Raw genomic sequence first — 19182 nt, 5'->3', positions numbered from 1 at the left:
CAACCAGTCCTATTTATCTCTGCTACTGAGACATCTGATGATGTAGGGCTTAAGGTTTGAATTTTGTCTCCATTACTTTGCCTAACAACATTGGGCACATGCTTTAACTTCTCTGTACTTCAGTTTTTCATCTGCTTAATAGCGTAACAATACCAGTCAACAGTAAATGTTATAATAATAGTAACGAACATTATTGAATGTATACCGTGAGTCAAACACTGTTCTAAACTTCTTACATGTATTATTAGCTGCTGTCATTCTCACAGTTACCCTACAAGATGAGTACTACCATTAACTATCATTATCCTCATCTTTCTTTTTTTTCTTTTGAGACAGAGTCTCTCTCTGTCACCCAGACTGGAATGAAGTAGAGCGATCTTAGCTCATTGCAACCTCTGCCCCCCAGTTTCAAGCAATTCTCCTGCCTCAGCCTCCTGAGTACCTGGGATTACAGGCATGCACCACCATGCCCAGTTAATTTTTGTATTTTTCATAGAAACAGAGTTTCGCCACTTTGGCAAGGCTGGTCTTGAACTCCTGACCTCAAGTCATCCGCCCGCTCAGCCCCCCAAAATGCTGGGATTACAGGCATGAGCACATAGCACCTGGCAAATCCCCGTCTTACACAAAGGAAAACCGAGGTTAAATAATTCCCCCCAAAATACACAGACAGTAAGTAATAAAGCCACGATTGGAACCTAGGTGTTCCATCTCCCGAGTTCTTACCTACCACCTATAATATGTGTGTATATATGGCCCTTTGAGTTCAATAGATGCATGGAAAATGGTTTGCCATAGAGACCTTTTTAAAACAAAACTCTGATTATTTCACCCATCTACCACTGCCACCCCAGTTTAAGATGGATCGATGGTTCTACTCCACTCTTAGGATCAGAGCAAAATCGCCTATTACGGCTGATCACCTGGTCTCTCTCAGATCACCCTCCCCATGACTGTCTCCGACACTCTGGCATCCTTCCACCCCTCACACTACCAGGCTTCTTTATCCTGCCACAGGACCTGTCCATAGACTGTTCACTCAGACTAGAATGTTCTCTCCATCATCCTTCCTCCTCTCCACTCTTAGCTCCTGCACACTTGTCGCTTCCTCAGGGCAGCTCTCCCTATGGCACCAAACTAGAGCAGGTCGTTCCGTGAGAGGAAGTCGGGGCACCAGTTACTCTCCTGGCCCCACATTCACATTGTGTTTGTATGCTTATTTGGTAGCATTTGGCCTGTAAGCAACAGGAAATAAGGAGCATTGCTTGTTTTTGACAATCATTACATCTTTAATGCCTACTTAGAGTCTTGAATCTGGTAAGGGTTCACTTAATATTTTTTGGAATATGAATGAATGATGATTTATTGTGACCTGGACTGTAGCACCAGGCCAAGGGCAGGAATCCCAAAGCTGTGTTGAAACTTGCTCAATGCCTCTGGTTACTTCAGCCAAGTATATCTTGACAGCCTCATCCATTTAGTCATCAAAGATTTATTCAGTCTCTAACATGTGTTTACTATTGTTCTAGCAGTTGGGGATTCAGTGGTGAGCAAAACAGTCTTTGCCTGTATGAAATATATTTTGGTTGTTGGGGGTGGGACACCATGGCTCATGCCTGTAATCCTAGCACCTTGGGAGGCCAAGGTGGGTGGGTCACCTGAGGTCAGGAGCTTGAGACCAGGTTGGCCAACATGGTGAAACCCCGTCCATCTCTACTAAAAATACAAAAATTAGCCAGGTGTGGTGGTATGTGCCTGTAGTCTCAGCTACCTGGGAGGCTGAGGCAGGAGAATTGCTTGAACCCAGGAGGTGGAAGTTGCAATGAGCTGAGATCATGCCATGCACTCTGGCCTGGGTTACAAAGCAAGGCCCTGTCAAAAAAAAAAAAAAAAAAAAAAAAAAAAGAAGTAAGTAGGTTGAATAATGTCAAGAGGGAGAAAACTAAAAGAGTAGAATGGGGTGGGGGTCTACTTTGGCTACAGTGGGCCAGGGAGGCTTCTCTGATGAGGTGGCATTTGAACAGAGACCTTCATACAGTGACAGAGCAGGCTTCTGCAAAGACCTGGAGAAGGACATTCTAAGCAGGGAGAAGGGCACACACTTTCGGAAGGGCAGAAAGGCCCTGGGCTAGAGCCTAGGGGCAGAGCTCTGGGGCATCACAACCCAACCTCAGAGGGCAAGCAAGCTGACAGCTGCACACCTTTGTCACTGTGTGCTTACAACCTCAGAGGGCAAGCAAGCTGACAGCTGCACACCTTTGTCACTGTGTGCTTAAACTGGTTCAGAGCCATCTCTTTGAGGTCCTGCCAGAAGCCTCCATTCAGAAACAATGGAGCCAGCAATGAGGCTGTTTAAGAGTCACTTGTGCCCACTCACCCACACTGCAGGCGGGTCAAGCAGGCCGCTGTCCCACTCACTCAGGATGTCTTTCTCTGGAGGTGCTTCTAGCTGTAGAATTGTTTACAAAACAGAAGAACGTTCTGAATTCTGCCTTCCCCAACTCCCCTCTGTCAATCTATTGATTACGTGTGGGATGAACCGGAGAACTCAACCAGGAGATGAAGAAAACCCCTCAGAAATCTCAAGGCCAAGAGGACGTGGTGGGGACAGACTTAGGGACTACAGGGCATCTCCGCCCACCTACCCACGAGATGATCTATTAGCAGCTCAGTGGCTCTCCCACCTGGGCAGGTATTGGCATTACCTGAAGCTGTGTTGAAGCACTAATGTCTGGGCCTTCCACCCACAGTGTCCAATTCAACAAGCCTGGGGGTGGGGTGGCGCTGACTGAGTTTCTTACAATACAAGCGATGCATTTCCTTTTTTTTTTTTTTTCGAGACAGTGTCTTGCTCTGTCACCCAGGCTGGAGTGCAGTGGCGTGATCTCAGCCCACTGTAGCCTCACGCTCTGGGGTTCAAGCAATTCTTGTGCCTCAGCCTCCTGAGTAGCTGGGATTACAGGCGTGAGCTACCACACCTAGCTAAGTTTTGTATTTTTAGTAGAGACAGTGTTTCACCTTGTTGGCCAAGCTGGTTTGAATTATGTTCAAAACAGAAGAACGTTTTGAACCCCGCCTGCCCCCACTCCCCTCTGTTCAATTGTTTTGAAACAATTGAAACATGGAGAAAACCCATCTCTACTAAAAATATAACATGGTAAAACCCCGTCTCTACTAAAAATATAACATGGTAAAATCCCGTCTCTACTAAAAATACAAAAATTAGCCAGATGTGGTGGTGTGCACCTGTAATTCCAGCTACTCAGGAGGCTGAGGTGGGAGAATCTCCCGAACCCGGAAGACAGAGGTTGCAGTGGGCCAGAATAGTGCCACTGTAGCTTGGGTGACAGAGCAAGACTGTCTCAACAACAACAACAACAAAAGCTATAGGGCATTGAGCAAGTGAGGCATCCTCTGTAGGCCTCAGTTTCCTTATTTATATGTCAGAGATATCTTGCTTGACCTCAATTTATGTGGCTCCCTTTCCTGATTTATAACATATAATAAATGATTATAATATCATGGAATATGAGGTGAGAGATGATGACAGCTCCCATTTCATGAATTTGCTAGGAAGTGAGTTTCCTTGTCCTCGGAAGAGTGTCTGGTACATAGCAGGTGTTGAGTTAATCTTTGCTCAGGTTTTTCTGGGGTCATTCTGGTGAATGCTCAGGTATGTTGGACCCTCCTTATTTGTACACAGGTCAGAGTGGACAGCCCTTATCAGAATCACCTGGCTACTTGTCAAAATGGAGGATTTCTGCTCCCCAGCCCAGATCTGCAGGATCCTAAGCTGAGGGAGCAGATGAGGCTCTGGATTCTGCCTTTTTTTAAACCATTGCCTCTGGGTGATTTTTATGCAGAGTAGGCAAGAGAACAGAGTGGAGTTGAATGAGTCCGGATTTGAATCACCGCAAGGCACTCAGTGCCAGTGGGGCCCTGGGCAAAGCTGGGAGGCAGGCGAGCCTCACATACTGATGGAATGAAGGGTGCAGATGCCCTGGCACAGGGAGCCCTCAGCCATCTGCCCTCTGCCCCATCGCTGGTGTGCCAGGAGGACTCTACCACGTGGCTGTGGGCTCCTGGCAGCTCTGTCTCCTCCAGAGGGCCAAGCTACACTAGACATTGCCTCAGCACTACCAGAATTGGCCTCAGAGTCACCCAGACGACTCTGATGGGCTCACCCCTCCTGGGTTCCCATTTGTGAAACATGGCCCTGCTCCCACTCCTCCTTCTTTCCCAGTTTGACACCTATGGAGTGAGGAACCCTATGTGGGGGACAGAGCAGGGTTAATGGAGGAAACAGAATCACAGAGACATTTTGCACATATGACTTCTTGTTGTAAGTACCTTCATAAGAAAAAGCATGCTTTCTTTGTGATTGAAGCATGCTTCTCTTTTGACGTTAGTTGTAGAGTGTAAGCTGTTAATGCTAAATGCTGGATATGGGAGAAATGACATGAATGAATGAATGGATGGATGGATGGATGGATGGTTGGATGGATGGTTGGATGGATGGATGATGAACTGATGAATAAACAGACAGAAATCCTCTGCCTGAGCAAAGACGGCAGTCCCAACAAGACTGGACGGCAGAGATGCTCTGCACCACAATCGCATCTGGACCCCTGGATGGGAAAACTCTGCTCCTCTTGTCCTCACTGGCCCATTGCCTATATAAATGTCCACTAGACTTGGAGGCTTTTAAAGAGTGAGACCCTGAATCTGTCTTTGGCAAACTCTCTTATTTCTTTGCTTTTTGGAGAGTATATTTTTCTCTAGTTTCTTAGTCGATGCTCTATTTGAAAAAGTCCAACCTAGTCTTAGGCTACTCTACAAAGAGGAACCTCCTCCGCATTTCAGGGAGGTAACGCTATTCACTTCACAGCAACTTTTGGATGGTGCTTTATAGATTACAAGACATCAGCTAGCCCCCCCACGAACAAGTGTAAGACTCTCTGCCCCTCTATGCCTGGCACCAACGCCCAACCCAAGGCAGGAGCTCCAGCAAAAATGTTGACTAGACCATGTCTGATTTGAGCCTTTAACAACTAATGTTAGACTTTTATTATTGGAAACTGAGGATCAGAGAGATGGCATGGCCGCCCATGGTTGCCCAGCCTAGATCAGAACTTGGATGTGGGAGTCACGTCTCTGGTGACCTACCATGGAGAAGGGCATGAAGGAGGGGCTGGCACTGGTAACATGAAGGATGGGGAGCCACAGCAGAATGAGATGGTTTCAGTCAGAGGGACTTGCTTGAAATCCAGACTCTGGGTCCTGGCTAAGCCATGCGACCTCTCAGCCTCTCGTTCTCCATCCTTGAAATGGGAAGGGCACACATCGCTATTTACCAGGGCCACTGGATTAAATGGAAGCACACGTGTAAGTCACCTGACCCACAGGTAGGCAATAGTAAATGCTAGTGCTCCCCTTGCACCCCTAAACACCAAAAATGGCCTCCATGCCTCCCACTCTTCCATCCCCAACCTCACATGGGCTTTGGTGGTGTGATGAACACATTCTCCACACCGTATTGAAAAGTGACACGAGTCAAAGGCACAACAGCCTCTTTGTTCCCAGATTTTTCACGAAAGAGACATCTGAAGTTCTCAGTTGCACTCTCCCTGGCATATCCTGGCTAGTTTCCTAAAGAATGAATGACAAAGCTGATGTCTGCTTCACAGAGAGGAGGTGGAAAAAGAAAATGAGATGCATAATTTGTTAAGGAGCAAGCTTTTCAAATGTCAGTGACTTAGCATCAGGGAGCTGCAGGCTAGGGGGCCTATTGGGATTCTGCTTCTGGGAACTTCTGTACCATCCTTTTGCTCCATTAAATTCTGTATTTCAGCCCACTCCGCCTCTATTCATCTGCTTCAGTGCGACACTCCTAATTTGAGTAGCTCTAATTGGCTCAGATGGACAGCTGCAAGGTAGACACCCTCCAAGGATGGCACACTTCAGGGGCTGTTTATAGCGATGCTGGACTTTAATCAAAGATAGCATGGAAAGAACACAGCTTTGAAGACAAATAGGCATGGGTCATTCTCTGCATGACCTTGGACAATACTAGGCCATTCTAAGCCTTGGTTTCCCTGCCTGTAAAATGGGGATTATGTTGTGACTTCCTAAAACCATTGCAGGGATAAATGAGGTCAGACATGGTATTAGTGCCTGGCACAGGAGGGGCCCTTTATTTTTTATTTTTTTTATTTTTTTGAGACAGAATCTTGCTCTGTCACCCAGGCTGGAGTACAGTGGCATGATCTCAGCTCACTGAAACCTCCGCCTCCTGGGTTCAAGTGATTCTCCTGCCTCAGCCTCCTGAGTAGCTGGGATCACAGGTGTGCACCACCACGCCCAGCTAATTTTTGTATTTTAGTAGAGATGGGGTTTCACCATCTTGGCCAGGCTGGTCTCGAAATCCTGACCTTGTGATTCACCTGCCTCAGCCTCCCAAAGTGCTGGGATTACAGGTGTGAGCCACCGCGCCCAGTCTGGAGGCAGACTTTTTTTTACAATAAGCTGCTGCATTTTTGTAAAAATGTTTTATTATGCCAAAGAAAATGTATGAATTCTGAAATGCCAGGTAGCATGATGGCTCTGTGAGCAATGTGGCACTAGTGACATCTGTTGTCAAATTTCAGAGACTCATAGCCTCCTCCAGGTCATTACAAATCCAGCCCTTATTCCTGCGGGCTACGGTCTAAATTGAGAAAATAAAATATGAACACAATGTCTGGAAAATTACTTTGTATTTAGGCACTTAGATTAGAATATAGGTTCAATTCTCTGGCTCCAAATGTTAGTGTTTCTATCAGTTATAACAAATAAATATGCAGGGACAAAGCTGATCAACCGTTTCATTCCTTTTAAGAAATGGCGAGATGAACAGCTTCCCTAAGTCAATGTGTCACAGCATTTAATTTGATGATGTTGTCTAGAAACTCTATATACTGTTTTCCAGGACCAAACATATCACTCATTTATAAGAAGAAAATCAAAAGACAAACTACCAATTCTCAGTAATGAGGGTTATTTGTTCATAAACGTAGACTCCATTCCCAGTGGAGGAGAGGCAGGGCTCTTGTAGGATTAGAGATAATGAGCAGAAAAAGCCTACAGTCACGAACAGAGCGTGGAGTCGGAAGCCCAGGAAGTGGAGACCTCTGTGTCCCAGGCTGTGTGACCTTGGGTGAGTCACCTGCCCAGCCAAGACCCATCTACCCATCCTGAAAGGGGCAGCAGTTCTTCCCACTCATCCTGCTCCCACTGAGGCTTTTCAGAACCAGCTCTTTTTCCTTGGATGTTTTTTCAATCTTTTTTTTTTTTTTTTTTTTTTTTTTAAATAAAGATGGGGTTTCACCATGTTGGTCAGGCTGGTCTTGAACTCCCGACCTCGGGTGATCCACCTGCCTTGGCCTCCAAAGTGCTTGGATTACAGGCCTGAGCCACCACTCCCAGCCTTTTTTCAATCTTTATAAAACCCAGTGATGTTCATGACTTGCTTAAGGTCATAGATCTAAAAAGAAACAAAGCCTGGATTAAAACTAGTCTGCATGCTGTCCCTATCAACTGTAAAATAGGCTGGGCATGGTGGCTCATGCCTGTAATCTCAGCACTTTGGGAGGCTGAGGCAGGTGGATCATAAGGTCAGGAGTTCAAGACCAGCCTGGCCAACATGGTGAAACCCCATCTCTACCTAAAAAAAAGAAATATATATTAGCTGGGCATGGTGGCGCACACCTATAATCCCAGCTACTCAGGAGGCTGAGGCTAGAGAATTGCTTGAACCCAGGGCACAAAGGTTGCTGTGAGCCAAGATTGTGCCACTGCATTCCAGCCTGGGTGACAGAGTGAGTCTTCGAAAAAAAAAAAAACCCATAAAATAATACAACAAGAGCTACTATATTAAAAATATTATGAACAGCTGGGTGCAATGGCTCACGCCTGTAATCCCAGCACTTTGGGAGGCCAAGGTGGGCTAGCCTGACCAATGTGGTGAAACTCCATCTCTACTGAAAATACAAAAAATAGCTGGGTGTGGTGGTGCACACCTGTAATCCCAGCTACTTGGGAGGCTGAGGCAGGAGAATCACTTGAACCCAGGAGGCAGAGTTTGCAGTGAGCCGAGATCGTGCAACTGCACTCCAGCCTAATGACAGAGCAAGATTTCTTCTCAAAAAAAAAAAAAAGAAAGAAAAAGAAAAAGAAAAAAAAAACGACAGTAAGGACCACCAAGAGATTGAAGTAAAAAGAAAAAAGTACTCATTCATTCATTAACAAGTATTTGCTGTCTAGTATGAGCCTGACACCATTCTAGGAATCAAGATGGTGGCAGCTGAGCATAATGGGAAGAAATACAATAAATAAGCAAGTAAATGATATAAATTCAGATAGGGCAATTGCTATGAAGACAGTAGAACATGGATTTTCTTTGCTTTGCTTTCTTGCTTTCTTTCTTTCTTTTCTTTTTTTTTTTTTTTTTTTTTTTTTTTTTTTTTTTTTTTTTTTTTTTTTGATACAGGGCCTTACCCTATTACCCAGGCCTGGAGGGCAGTGGTACAACCTCAGCTCACTGCAACCTCTGCCTCCTGGGTTCAAGTGATTCTCTTACCTCAGCCTCCCGAGGAGCTGGGACTCCAGGTGTGTACCACCATGCCCAGCTAATTTTTGTAGAGACAGGATTTCGCCATGTTGGCCAGGTTGGTCTCAGACTCCTGGCCTCAAGTGATCCACCCGACTCAGCCTCCCAAAGTGCTGGGATTACAGGAGTGAGCCACCGTGCCCACCCGGAACATGGGTTTCAATAATGGAGGTGAGGAGTAGCAAATTTAAATTGAGGTTGGGAAAGTCCTCTCTGAGGAGGTGACTTCTGAGCAGTGCCATACAAAATAAAATAGAAAGGGATCAAACACAACTTTTGGGCTTTGGCAGTTGGGGCATAGTAAGACCCCCGTATTCTCTCACAGTGTTTCATGTCTGACTTCTGCAAACAGAGCAGGTGGTTAAGGTAGAACTGGCAGTAGAAGATGGATCTTCAGCATGAGATTCCTCCTTCATGTGACCGAATATACAATGCACTAAAGGTAACATGATACTTATGTGGAATTTTCTAGTCCACCATGTCTGAATGGAATAAATCCCTAGGACTGATTTCCTCCCATTTCACCAGTTGCTCTTTCTCAGTCTCCTTTGCTGATGTCTGAATGCTGGCATCCCTCTGGGATGGGCCCTGAGCCCCTGCTCCTTCCTGGGGGAATCTCATTCTGCCCTGTGGTTTTTCAATACATATCTATCTGCTGAGCCACAGATTCCTTCTTTAGCCCAGGCCTCTCTCTTAGGTCTCCTGGAGACTTGAGTACCCAACTTCTTACTCAGCATCATCACCTAGACGTTTAATAGACATCTCACATTTGCTCCAAACAGAACTCTTGACCCTCCACTCACAACCCTGCCCTTTCTATATCTGCCACCTATCAGTAAACGGCCACTCCAGCCACCAGCCACCATCCACCCAGATGCACAAACTACAATCCTGGACTCATGTTGCCTCTCCCTTCTTGTATTCAGCAAACACTGCTGATTCTAAGAAGTATCTCCCAAGTCCATCACCCTCACTTCTCACCTCCATGGCCTCTCATTATCCACTCTCTGCCTCCACTCTTGCCTTCCTGGAGCCGCTCTCCAGCCGTCAGCCAAACAGGTCCTTAAGTTGATGTTTTCAGCTTTCCTGTTGAAAACATCAGTGCTTTCCTATCACAGCTCAGATAATATTAAAATTCTTTCCCATGGCTTCTGACTACCTCCAGACCTCACTGGCAGCTCTCTCCCAGGTTCCCTGTGCCAACTCCTCATCACCTGGGATGGGGTTGTCTGCACTGCTGTCCCTGTGCCTCATGTCCCCACGTGCTGGCTCCTCCTTCACCTTTGGGTAGTTCCAGTTTGAAAGTCCTGACCTCACCCCCTTTTCCAACACATTCCCACTCTCTGTGATGTCACTCGAATGTGGTGCCTACATTGGTAAGAGTGAAATCACTTAGTTTGCTAGCTCTGAAGGACTCCTGTGTGAAATGCTCAGGTAACTGACACGGTATTTCCCATTTGTTCCCTTGACATTTCAGTACTGCTTATGGATTCGTGCTTTGGGCAGCTGCACAGATAACCCACCTTTTGATCTGGCTCCACCTGGCACAAGATGCAATAAATGTCATGATAAATATCAGCCGGGATTATAGCACTTCCTTCAGGAACCCTAGCACAGATGGTTTCAATAAAGATTGCTTGATTGATGTTTTTTTTTTTTTTTCTAATTCAATGCCGTTTTGATCATGTGCCTACTTTTAGCTTGAAAGGGCTGTGAATTTTATTCTGACAAATGAAATTATTTTCCAAAAATGTACACAATTGCTTTGGTGATGTTCAGTCTTCATTTCTCTGCTTGGTAACAGCGTTTAGCATTTAGCTGAGACTTCTTTATGGAAACTGTGCCTCCAGGAGAAGTAGCTAAAAGTCTGAAAACCAGTATTTTGATAGATCATAAGGGGATACTTATTCAATTCTTTTATTAAATTCAAGTTTTTATAAAACAGAACATTGTCAATGTGGAAGAGCTACACAGAAGCAGACTGAATGACTTTAAAGACATTTATTTCAAAGACTGTCACATATCACACTGGTTAACAGTCACTCTGGACACAATTTTCTTTAAAGAGACCACTTCACTCCACTACAGCCACTTCAACTGCTTCCTCAATGGCTTAGAGAGGTCCAGGGTTTTAGAGAGTCAGTGGGAAGCCATAGTAGAGATCATCAAACTCCATCTTCCTCCTTTCTCAGAAAACAAATACCTGAAAATGTTGGTGCTTCCCTTCTCAGAACAGTTGTGTTCCCTGAATCATACACAGTCGATGTTTCGTGCACAAAATTGTATTCTGGTTGCATATAGATACTATGCTAATGAATCACCCTCTAATCCATTTGTAGAATGCTCCATCTGTAGAGTTACAGAAATATCAGTGTTCGGTCAAGTAGGGCACATAGGGTGTTCAAGATGATCCACTGGGATAGAAAATATTAGGATTTATATTAATGGTTATGTTTATTTGAAACTAGAAGAGATACTAAGCTTTACTAGTGTTTCCTACTTGGCCTGATGCCGAAGGCCACCCTGGGTCATGCGTCATGGATAGTAAGCATGGGAGCGTCAGAGCGGTAGACCGTGGCTCTCTCACTGACCGTTTGGCCTTCAATGTATTACTATGGGTTACAGTTTCCCTGCTAGAGGAGGTTATCAACTCATCAACAGGGTTCATTTGGCAAAACCTAAATCCTTAACTGATAAGATTTTTACAATACTTTAAAAATTGGGGCTGGGCACGGTGGCTCACGCTTGTAATCCCAGCACTTTGGGAGGCCGAGGCGGGCAGATCACAAGATCAGGAGTTCGAGACCAACCTGATCAACATGGTGAAACCCCATCTCTACTAAAAACACACAAAAAATTAGCTGAGCGTAGTGGCATGTGCCTGTAATCCCAGCTACTTGGGAGGCTGAGGCAAGAGAATCGTTTGAACCTGGGAGGCAGAGGTTGCAGTGAGCCGAGATCGTGCCACTGCACTCCAGCCTGGGCGACAGGGAGAGACTCCATCTCAAAAAAACAACAACAACAAAAAATGGCTGTACATGTTTCCAGATTTTTTTCCCCTAAGCGTCTACTAACAAATGGTTATATGTGTTAGAAAACAAAGAGCCGGGCACAGTGGCTCACACCTGTAATCTCAGCACTTTGAAAGGTGAAGGTGTACAGATCACTTGAGGCCACGAGTTAGAGACCAACCTGTCCAACATGGCAAAAACCCATCTGTACAAAAAATACAAAAATTAACTGGGCATGGCAGCATACAACTGTAGTCCCAGCTACCTGAGAGGCTGAGGTAAGAGGATCACTTAAGCCCAGGTGGTTGAGGCTGCAATGAGCAATGATCATACCACTGCACTCCAGCCTGGGAGTCGAAGTGAGACCCTCTAAAAAAATAAAAAATAAAAACTCAAAAAACAAAAAGAGCTTTATAATCTGCATACACCTGTTTTCTTCACTCAGCCATATGGTTTGGGCATCTTTTCATGTCACTATATATAGCTCTACTTCATTTTTCCCTACCTTACTCTTTTAAATATTTGCATAGAATTCATCAGTCAACCCTCTCATTGCAAGGTTAATTTGTTCCTGAGAAAATTCATCGAGTGAATTTTCATAAATAAAAAAGATAATTACTATGTTAACTGATGGAACACGGTTACTGAACAAGTTCATAAACAAAAAACACACGATTCTCAAAGTTATGAAAATTTTTAAAAAACAGAGTAAGAGAGACAAAGGAAACGATGCAAATGATGCTTGAGTCTGTCACTGTGATAACTGGCAAACTTACAACCTGCACCAACTATGTCGCCGTAGAGATGACTGCATAGAGGCTGCTCTGGAGGGTCAGTATCGATCTTCGCTACTGCAGCGGGATCCTCATAAGCCGAAGAAAAGAAATTTAATGGACAAGAAACTCCTCCTAAAGTCTAAATCTTAAACTTGAATGGGCATATTTTAGGGTGAGACTCTTTCCCATAATATAGATACATTATAATTTCTTTCCCAACTGTTCATTGTAGGGACATCTGGGTTCGTATTAATCTGCCAGGACTCTCACAACAAAACGCCACAGACTGAGTGGCTTAAACAACAGAAATGTATTTTCTAACAGTTCTATAAGCTGGAAATCCAAGATCAAGATGTCGGCAACTTGGTTTCTCCTGATGCCTCTCTCCTCGGCTTGCAGATGGCAATCTTCTCAAGTTATCCCCATGCGGTCTTTCCTGTGTGTGTGCACCCTGGGTGTCTCTCTTCTTAGAAGGATGCCAGTCATATTTGATGAGGCTAATATGAGGTCATTACTCATATGACCTCGTTTAACCTTAATTCTCTCTTTAAAGGCCTTATCTCCAAATACAGCAGGATTCAAAATCATCAGGAGTCAAGATGAATTTAGGGGTGTGGGATTCAGTCCATAACTGAGTTGTTTCTCATATTTTTCACAGATTTTCCTCACCTCGCACACTCCTCAATCCACTGTAATCTAATTTCCACTCTCAACTCTCCACTGGATTCTTCCCTCCTCTGAATGCCACCTAGTCAATTATGACTGTCACTCCTGTGAACAACTACAGTATTCTCCTTCTAATTGGTTCCATGATGTTTATCATCCCCCTGCCGCCTCCTAGTCCATTCTCCCATAGACATAGCAAAACGCATTTATAACAGAATCATCCCTCTCCTTACCTTGATACTCTTCCCTGACTCCTCGCTTTTAAATTAAGATTCAAACAACTTAGGGTGGTGACAAGCCCTTACAGGATCAGTTATTGGTCCACCTCATTCATACGCCAACAGCCTCCTCCAACCAACTTCATTCCAGCCCCACTGGCTTGCTTTCATCCCATAAGGGTCAAGTCTTTTCACACTTCAGGACATGAATTATGTCCTCTGCCAAGAACAACCTCCTCTTCGTCTGGCGAACACCAGCTCATCCTTCACGTAGATTAAAAGTGAGTTTCTCAGTGAGGCCCTTCTTGACCCCAACTTGTCAGGATGCCATTTTCCCAGGCTCCCACAGAACTCTGGATTTTCTCTGCAGTGTTTATTACATGTTGCAGTCACTGGTGTGATTATTTCATATGCATCTCCCCCACTGGACCAAGAGCTTCTGGAGGGCAGGGGCCACATGGAAGATGCTCATTCCTGCATCCCCAATGCTCAGCCCAGTTCCTGGCACAAAGAAAGTATTCAATAAATATTTACTGAATAAATAAACTCATTGCATTTGGCTGTTTCCTCCATTTGGAAGGCCCTTTTCATTGTCATCCATCTGGCAAGTTGAGGCCAGCCAGCTCCTATATCGCTCTGATTAGACTGTGAATTACTTTCACAGCAGGACCTGTGTTCCTAGAGCCTAGTGAAGAGCATGGTGCACATGGTAAGCCTGCCAGTTGAAGCAGACCATTTTTACTTTGCTATATATCCAAGTCCTACATCAATGCCCTACTGAAGGTTCTTGAGTCAAGAAGCAGGTGAAAAAATTATCATCCTTCTAATCTGATTCATAATGACTCTCTCTGATAGTCATTTACTTTGTATTATTTGTAAGCAAAACCATAAAACTGACAATGGTTAAGATGGCACCTGTGAAATTTGTGATGAAAAGATCTCAAAAGACACATCTTAAAGGTAACCTTGGAAATTACAAAAAGCAGAGGAAATCAGATCCCGTTGAAATAATCAATACAAACTAAAGCAGACTGCCCATGTAAAATTTGCTCCTTACTATAGAGGACTGCCATAGACAGGTTTTTGGGCCTACAAAATTTTACCGAAGAAAATGGAACTTCTGTCCAGGTGTGGTGGCTCCTGCCTGTAAGCCCAGCAATTTGGGAGGCCAAAGCAGGCAGATCCCTTAAGCCCAGGAGTTCAAGACCAGCCTGGGCAAATAGTGAAAGCCTATCTCTATAAAATAAAAATAAAATACTAGCCGGGCGTGGTGGTGCACACTAGTAGTCCAGCTAGTCAGGAGGCTGATGTGGGAAGATTGCTTGAGCAGGAAGGTTAATGTTGCAGTGAGCTGTGATGGGGCCACTGCACTCCAGCCTGGGCGACAAAGTGAGACCCTGTCTCAAAAAGAAAGAAAGAAAAGAAAATGAAACTTGCTAGTGTCAATGCCTTTTAGCCAAAGACCACCAGGCCAGAACGCACCTCTAGTTGAACAAGTTGGGTTGCATTGAGGGAGAGTACATACCGAGAGAACTATGCGAGTATCTTCCGCAAAAGGGTGTTAAAAAGAACCTAATATTGGATTTGAGCTTTTATGAGTAATTTACAGAGGGTCTAAGGAAGTTGGATTCACCCTAGATTGGACATGGTCAGGAAGCAGGAGCCAATTCCATGACTGGGTATCTCAATAAACATAACCTATAGAGAAGGCAGACTAGAACAAAGATAAAATTGTAATTAGTAAGAAGTAGCAGTCACTCATTTTCTCTAAGAGGGGTGTTTGATATTTTCTGAGTTGCACAGTGACTGTGTTTTGTCTGTGCTTAGACAAAATTTAAAAGTAGATTTGCTATGTCTCACTTTATCATGCTCTCTGTAACCATAACGGAGGTTGTTATTCTGTGATGCTATGTAAAATAGGAGGATTACATGGTGGAGCTGTGATGCCAGGCTAGCTTCTGAATGTTGGAGTTGCTTTTTTTTTGTTTTCCTTTTTCAATAAAATGAGCATAAAATAAGAAATATCACCATGATGGAAACCAAAGTAAAATTCGACATACAAATTATTAAAGAAGTAAAATCTTTATCATGAAATTTATATGTAAAAGAATAAATTTTCACTCAGTGAAGACAATTTCCATAAAATAAAAGTGGATATGGACTATTTAACTACATTGTGTTAAAAAAAAAAAATGATCAAAGAATTGGTTTTAATGGCACAGACTCTGGAAAATTCTTTTGCAATAGTTCATCACTGTTGATATAACCCTGATTAAAATGATCGGACTCCAGTTTTGGTGGAGATGTAAATTTGCTAGTGTCTTTGAAGAGCAATTTAGTCATATTCATGAAAATTAAAATTGTATTTGGCCTTTGACATAGAAATTTTATTTCTGGAAATGTATTCTACAGCGAAAGTTGCACGTGTGCACGTACATGCAGGGATATCACCACACTACTGTAGTATTGTTCATAGTAACAAAAGATTGAAAAAATATTAATGTCCTCCAGTAAGAAACTGATTAAAATTCAGCATGAGACATCCATTGTACCCAAAGCTAGGCGGCCTTGAAAAAGAGTGTCGCTGAGCGACAGGGCTCGGCCCACTGTCGTGCAAACCCATCCCGCGGTGTGAGGCCAGGACGGTGCAGTCACCGGGGGCCCAGGAGCTGTACCAACGCCTGAAGCAGCCCCCACCCCGGCGGTCCTGGGAGTCTGGGTCGCGCCCAGGTGTGTCTCTTTTGGCGTCTCCTACCCACAGCTTGGGGGAGGGAGTGGCGACGGCGAGGAGCAACTGCACGCGACTCGGGACCTTGCCCTTCTCGACAGCCCGCGTCACCAGGGCAGCCGCGGGCAGGGCAGCACTGACGCCGAGAAAATGAGGACCCGAGCCGGGTTACAGCCTTGGACTTCGAGCAGCCAGAGTCTCTGCGTCCTCCAGCCCCCGTCTCCCTTCGTCGGAGACCCTAAGCCCGCAGCGAAGTCCGCAAGGGGCGTTCCCCGCGCCCAGGAGACCGGAAGTGCGGGGGCCCAGATGGAGGCAGGACCCGCTTGGCCCCTCTGCGCCCCCGCCCCGGGAGCTGCGCCCCTTCCGGCGCTTCTCCCGCGTCCTTCACCATGGCAACTCGGGCGCTGGGAGCGCGGGCGGCGAGCCTGGTAGGTGGGGAGCCGCTGGGCTCTATCCGCCAGCCTACTAGAAGTGACGAAGGCGACAGGAGGCCGTAGGGACCTGAGGGCGGAGAGAGGAGCGCAGAAAGTGCCCGGCGGCGGCTTCCGCTTGCTCGGGAGGGTTTCAGGTTGGTCGTGGGTGGGAGCGGCCGTGCGCCTCTGCTCCGGGCAAGTTCTCCCTGCAGGGCCCGGGCGGCGGCAGGGGGCAGTAGAGGCCCGCGACGCGCAGAGACTTCCTAGCGCGCGGTTCCCGGGCTGCGGCGCCCACGTCTGGAGAAGCCGAGGGCCTTTGCTATCCTCAGCTGACGTCCAGTACGGCCCTTGCGGAGGACTAGAGCGAACAGATGTCTACCCAGCCCCCGCCCCACGTGCGCCCAGCCTGGGTCAGTTCGCCCTGCCCTTAGCCACGCAGCTAAGCGCGCGGGCTCCGGGCTCAGGCTGCCTTGAGCCCCCTGGCTCCCTCTGTAAGTGGTGATAATGGTAGCGGGTATTTTAGGGTTGCTTTGAGTATTAAAGGAGTTAATTGTTCTCAGTACAATTTCTGGACTTAGTTTCTAGCACATGGGAAGTGCTCAATACACGTTACTTGCTCTGCGACGACCTGGGGCAAGTTAGTTGACATCTCTACTTACCCTTGCCTCGTTAAAAAGTGGGGATAATAATAGAACCCACTTAATATCGTTATAATAATGACAAGAGTTAATATAAGTAAAGTCCCTTGCCTTCAAGAACTTAGGACATTTAAAAAAAAAAAATGTGAAGTCTGTAGAATGGTGCCAGGCACATAGTAAGCTGTGTCTATTATTACCATGGTCATATTGTTGTTATCACTATGTTAAGTAAAATTTATAAGAGGCTCTTGGTTTGGACTGAGCTCCTGTGCTATGACCAACAGAACAACCAAACATGGAGTCACTTATGCCTAAGTTCCATGCCACCAAGCTGAAACTACGTTGCTTATTTGACATTCCTAGAAATCAGGAGAGAGAGACGGTTAAGGTAGCCAAATCCCCAAATAAACCAGTTTTAGCTGGCGTGATGAGGAAGCCCTCTCTTCTTTAACCTTTACAAGGAAAATAACTTTGGAACAATCGATTGGCTTTCTGTTCTGTTTCTGCTTTCTTTAGCCCTTTTCTGTCTATAAAGCCAGACTCCTCTGCTCAGCTCATCAGAGCACTCATTCTATTTTATGGAATGAAGCATTGCCTGGTTGTAGAATGCAAATACAAGCCAATTAAGATTTTAAACTGAATTTCTTGTCATTTTTGTCTTTTGACAACTATTATCATCTGTTTGCTTTGTGAGTCTGGAAAGGATTGTACTTGTCCTGCTACAAGGACTTTTAGCAGGATTGTAGAAACATCTGCATGCATTTCTCCTTTTGTTTCTCAAAGCTTTTCAGCCTTTTACATGGTTCTATAGAATAGGTAGGATCGTGTCCTTAAAAGATCACTGGGCTGTGAGTCAAGTGGATTTTGGTCTTGGTTATGCTACTTGGGCAGGTCACTGTTTCCTCATCCATCTGCCTCTTTTAACAAGCGTGATTGGTATTATCTATTATGCATATTTGGCCTTTCCTGTAAGGTAATGTAGTTAGTAACAATGAATTAGCACCTGTCAGCAACTCTCCAGGGTAGTAAGAGAACATGGCAGTTGCTTTGAGGAAGTTACAGATGAGAAGCTATGGGATTCTGAGAAGGGAGAGTAAGCGTTGTAATTTATACTTTATTTCTTTTTTTTAATTTGAGATGGAGTCTCGCTTGGAGTGCAGTGGCACAATCTTGGTTCACTGCAACCTCCGCCTCCTGGGTTCAAGCAATTCTCCTGCCTCAGCCTCCTGAGTAGCTGGGACTACACATGCATGTCACCACGCCCAGCTGATTTTTGTAGTTTTAGTAGAGAGGGGGTTTCACCATGTTGATCAGGCTGGTCTCGAACTCCTGACCTCATGATCTGCCCATCTCAGCTTCCCAAAGTGCTGGGATTGCAGGCGTGAGCCACTGTGCCCGGCCACTTTAATTTCTAATAAGTAGAAATGTCAAAATATACAGGGATCAAATGAATGGTTCTACCACTCCACCCCACTACAAAGTCTGGGAAGATGAACTTTCCCCGCTAAGGCCTTCTTATTTCTCAGTTGGAAATAAGGTGTATGTTGGCACCTACATTCATTGTTGTTTGCAGTCTGTTATGGATTTCCAGACTTGGGCTCCTGGACTGACTTCTTCCACCAGCAGGGGCAAGAACAGTGTATTCACCATATTCTTCTCTCTTTCTTTCTTTCTTTTTTCTTTCTATTTATTTATTTATTTATTTATTTATTTATTTATTTATTGAGACAGTCTCACTTTGCTGCCCAGGCTGAAGTGCAGTGGTGCAATCTTGGCTCACTGCAACATGCAATCTCTTACTCCCCGGCTCAAGCATTTCTTGTGTTTCAGCCTGCCAAGTAGTTACAGGCATGCACCACCATGCCCAGCAAAATTTTTGTATTTTTAGTAGAGATGGGGTTTTGTCATGTCGGGCAGGCTGGTCTTGAACTCTTAATCTCAAATCTGCCCGCCTTGGCTGCTTCCTGAAGGGCTGGGATTACAGGTGTGAGCCACCGTGCCTGGCCCTTTGTTTTTTTTCTGTTGTTGTTGTTGGTTGGTTGGTTTTTTGAGACAGAGTCTCTCCCTGTCTCCCAGGCTGGAGTG

At 45.2% G+C, this 19182-nt stretch overlaps 1 protein-coding gene across 1 annotated transcript in view; it reads left to right on the top strand.

Moving 5' to 3' along the window:
* Positions 1–15849: 15849 nt before the first annotated feature.
* TGM3 (transglutaminase 3) overlaps positions 15850–19182 on the top strand; it is a 130626-nt gene continuing 127293 nt past the window's right edge. The window contains exon 1 of the mRNA XM_039479734.2: positions 15850–16474. The gene's annotated coding sequence lies outside the window, so the exon portion shown is untranslated. The remainder of the gene's footprint in view (positions 16475–19182) is intronic.

Source organism: Saimiri boliviensis, chromosome 9 (assembly GCF_048565385.1).
Source record: "Saimiri boliviensis isolate mSaiBol1 chromosome 9, mSaiBol1.pri, whole genome shotgun sequence".
In the NCBI taxonomy this organism is placed as follows: Eukaryota; Metazoa; Chordata; class Mammalia; order Primates; family Cebidae; genus Saimiri; species Saimiri boliviensis.
Note: the sequence above shows the minus strand (reverse complement) of the source record. Positions and strands in the feature narration are given on the sequence as shown.